The sequence below is a fragment of the Trypanosoma cruzi genome, assembly GCF_000209065.1.
Source record: "Trypanosoma cruzi strain CL Brener chromosome Unknown tcruzi_1047053505021, whole genome shotgun sequence".
In the NCBI taxonomy this organism is placed as follows: domain Eukaryota; phylum Euglenozoa; class Kinetoplastea; order Trypanosomatida; family Trypanosomatidae; genus Trypanosoma; species Trypanosoma cruzi.
The window spans coordinates 1-4,411 of record NW_918375.1 but is presented as its reverse complement, the minus strand read 5'-3'; the positions used below and the strand labels follow the sequence as shown (position 1 = coordinate 4,411).

Genomic DNA, 4,411 nt, shown 5'->3' with positions numbered 1-4,411 from the left:
CTTACGAAGGACAAGGCGCTCCTCATGGAGATCACCGCCATTTTGACGGACATGGCCAACGGAAACGTGGCCCCGGAGGTGGCACACCGCCTCAGGGCAACCAACCTCACGATGCTCCGGAAGACAAACAAGAAGTTCCGCCCGACCGGCGCCGAATGCGTGTGGCAAAGGCTATATCACTCATGGCGGTGGACGCTGTCATGCCAGCCCTCACAACCTGCCTTAAGAACCTGCAGTATGGTGTCGGCAACAACATAGAATTGGCGATTGAGAAGGTTTGGCAGGACTTCCACATCAAGGGCAGTGTGGGCATGTTGGACGGCCGGAATGCGTACAACGCCATCAGCCGCACGGCCATCCTGTCCGCCGTCTATGGTAACCCCACATGAAGCCCACCGTGGCGTGTCACAAGGCTCCTCCTGGGCACGGAGGGGCTGGTGGGCTTTTACGAAAAAGGACAACTGGTCCACTCGTGGAAGTCGATGCGGGGAGTGCGCCAGGGCATGGTGCTGCGACCGGTCCTCTTCTCCATCGGCACCATCGCCACCCTCCGCCAACTGGAAAGCAGCTTTTCCAACGCCAGCTTCACGGCGTACCTGGACGACGCCACGGTGGCGGCACCACCGGGCATGCTTGGGAAGGTGTGCGAGGCGACCTCCCGGGCGATGCGTGCCCTGGGCATCGAGACAAACAAGGACAATACGGAGGTCCTCAACAAAGGAGGGCCCGTGGACATGCCCGCGGAATACATTCGGCCGTTTGCCCGCGTGCTCGGTGCGGGAGTGGCAAACGACCCAGAGAGCGAGCTGATTACGCAGTTTGTGCAACGCAAGGCGGAGGAAACCGACCGCCTGTTCCGAGCAATTGTGGAGCTCCATTTGCAAAACACACGCAGTGGCGGCTCCTGTCGGCGCTGCCACGCGTGAATTTTCTCCTACGGAAGCATGCCCCAGTACACACGAGAGCAGCGGCGGGGTGGTTCGACGACCGCGTCGCAGGCGTACCGGGCGTCATCATGGACGGACCCGTTACGAAGCGCGCACGAGACATTGCGACTCTGCCGGTGCGCCGCGGAGGATGCGGTCTCCGGCGTCAGAAGGAGATTGCGGAGTTTGCGTACGCGTGTCTTGGCGAGAAGGGAAGCAACGCGCCCTGACCGACGAGTTGGACGCAAAGCACCAGAGCGACCCTTACGAAACCCTGCAGACTTCTGATCGCAAGGTGTTCGTGTCCAACACGGCGGCAGGCGCTGGCAGACTCCTCACGGACCCGCAGGTGCGTGCGGACGACAGGGTTTCTCCACCTACCTACGGGAACGACTACTGGTGCGTGTGCTGCCGGAGGGACAGAAGTGCGTATGTGAGGCAGACGCATCCAATGAGCACGTGCATACGTGCACACGACTCCAGCAAAACCCGCGGACCACACGCCACGAAATGATCAGCATGACGTTTGCAAATGGGTTGCGACTATGCGGATTCCAATGCGGCATGGAACCGCGCCTGACGGAGGCAAGCTGGCGGCGACCGGACATCCTCATCGTGGGACTCGACACGTACGCAATCACCGACGTGACCGTCACGTACGCCGGGCGGGTCACCGCATATGTGTCAGAGGAGTCCATGGAAGAGGCAGACGCACTACGCGCTGCACGGGATCGCCTCACGCAAAAACGACAAAAGTACCGTTACTGGGCACTGGCCAACGGGCTGGACTTTGAACCATTTGTCATGCTGACCAACGGGGCAATCCACCCGGCAAGTCGGCGGTGGCTGCGGCGGATCCTGGGCGCCCGGGTACTCGCCTACGCGGGCGCCCAGTGGGTGGCTGAGAGGCAATGAACACAGAGGTCAAGGAAAATACGGAGACAGAAACTCACACACAAAGGAAACTCGCCAACGCAGAAAGCAGCGAGAGTTGTACCGGCGAACGGAAGGCAATTCAGGGGTAATCAACTGTGCGGCATACGCGGAATGCAGTTTTTGTTATACAAGCAGAGTCGCCGTACCAAAGCCAAAGGATTCAAGAGGGGTTTCTTCTATACTTGTGGAATATGACGCCCCAGAGGGTACCAGATGACTGCTTTTTCTTTCCTTACCCCTCCCTCTCAGGTTCGGTCGGATCTTTTTTACTGTTCTGTCTCTATTTCTTTGGCGGGCAGGGTACGTTTTTACTTGGGTATGGATGTTAACTATTTTTTACTTTTTTTGGTGAAGTGTAGAGGGGGTGATTGTGTGGCAATGGCGGCCATGTAGGTTGTCACAGAATCGTTGCGATCAGGTCGGGGTGCCATTTACGGTCGCGGTGCGACCACCTTCAAAAAAATTAATTATCGATACAGTCTCTGTACCATATTGGTACGCGAAGCTTCCAAATCCGCTTCTGGCGGTTATGTTTGGTCAATTTATTTGCCCCGGGTCTACGGACCTTTTTTTTGTATGGTATCCCTGAGCCCTTGTGCAACTGTTTTCCAGTTTTCCCTTCCAGTTTTATAGTGTTCCCCTACGTTCCGTGTCCTTTATTTTTTTTGCACTTTTATTTGTTTTGTTTTCTATTGACTTTGTTCTGTTTTTGTTTATTTTTGCGGCGGTGGCCACTCATTTCAGTGCAGCCCTACGGCAGCACGGCTGAGCGGCAGTCTTGGAAGACGAATGAATGACTTGTAGAAGAAAAGACATGGCATATTGCACATTTGTGTAGACTGTTTTTCTTTTCTTTTGTTTCCGTTGTTTTTGGATGTTTACTTGTTTTTTGATGCTGTTGTTTGTGTTTTGGCGAGAAAAATGTTTGTTTGATTTTTTATTGTTTTTCTGTCTTTGGCTACACAATGATTATTATTATTATTATCATTATTATTAGAATTCTATAGACGACATATGTCAAAAAGGAGCAATGTAAGATGATAGAATATTTGTTTTTGTGTTGTTGGTTTTTGTCAAATAACATGTTTTTTAATTTTCGTGTTGTTTTTTTATCGCATGATATTTGTCCGCCGAAATACACGGCGTAAGAGGGAGGCAAGTGCCGTACTTTACTCCTTTGGCAGCCACACGCACAAAACGCCGTTATAACCACAGTACTGAAATGTGATGGGTAAAAAACCCTGTTTTAGGTTTTTTGTTGATTGTTTCTTTGCCTGGAATAGTGAATGACAGCAGCGTTGCTATTTCCCAAAGGTCGCGGGGATTATATGAAACAAAAGACGATTGACAATTTTTTTTCTTTGAATTGTCCTACGAGTCGCTCTCAGTAGTTTTAAAGGTGTGGTGTGTACTGTGACCGCATCGTGTGTTGTTCTCTATCGGCTGCATTTTCTTTTTTTTTGGGAAAGTAGTGGAGGACGATATTTTTTTTTGTGGCACAGTAGTGGAGGACAATATTTTTTTTTGGGACAGTAGTGGAGGACAATATTTTTTTTTGTGGCACAGTAGTGGAGGACAATATTTTTTTTTGGGACAGTAGTGGAGGACAATATTTTTTTTTGGCACAGTAGTGGAGGACAATATTTTTTTTTTTGGGACAGTAGTGGAGGATAATATTTTTTTTTTTTTTGGCACAGTAGTGGAGGACAATATTTTTTTTTTTGGGACAGTAGTGGAGGATAATATTTTTTTTTTTTTTGGCACAGTAGTGGAGGACAATATTTTTTTTTTGGGACAGTAGTGGAGGATAATATTTTTTTTTTTGGCACAGTAGTGGAGGATAATATTTTTTTTTTTGGGGCAGTAGTGGAGGACGATATTTTTTTTTTTGGGACAGTAGTGGAGGATAATATTTTTTTTTTTGGCACAGTAGTGGAGGACAATATTTTTTTTTTTGGGACAGTAGTGGAGGATAATATTTTTTTTTTTGGCACAGTAGTGGAGGATAATATTTTTTTTTTTGGGGCAGTAGTGGAGGACAATATTTTTTTTTGGGACAGTAGTGGAGGACAATATTTTTTTTTGGGACAGTAGTGGAGGACAATATTTTTTTTTTTGGGACAGTAGTGGAGGACAATATTTTTTTTGGGACAGTAGTGGAGGACAATATTTTTTTTTGGGACAGTAGTGGAGGACAATATTTTTTTTTTTGGGACAGTAGTGGAGGACAATATTTTTTTTGGGACAGTAGTGGAGGACAATATTTTTTTTTGGGACAGTAGTGGAGGACAATATTTTTTTTTGGGACAGTAGTGGAGGACAATATTTTTTTTTTTGGGACAGTAGTGGAGGACAATATTTTTTTTGGGACAGTAGTGGAGGACAATATTTTTTTTTGGGACAGTAGTGGAGGACAATATTTTTTTTTGGGACAGTAGTGGAGGACAATATTTTTTTTTTTGGCACAGTAGTGGAGGACAATATTTTTTTTTGGGGCAGTAGTGGAGGACAATATTTTTTTTGGGACAGTAGTGGAGGACAATATTTTT

General features: G+C 47.9%; 1 non-coding gene across 1 annotated transcript, besides 2 other annotated features; it reads left to right on the top strand.

Moving 5' to 3' along the window:
• The first annotated feature begins 2,328 nt into the window (after nt 1–2,328).
• Tc00.1047053505021.10 lies at nt 2,329–2,428 on the top strand. The gene has a single exon (XR_008255270.1). It is a non-coding gene; the product is annotated as a spliced leader RNA, 5' partial (transcript).
• Nucleotides 2,429–2,517: 89 nt separating this feature from the next.
• Nucleotides 2,518–2,582: a sequence feature (A-rich).
• A 248-nt stretch (nt 2,583–2,830) lies between these two features.
• Nucleotides 2,831–2,858: a microsatellite.
• Between the last annotated feature and the right edge of the window lie 1,553 nt (nt 2,859–4,411).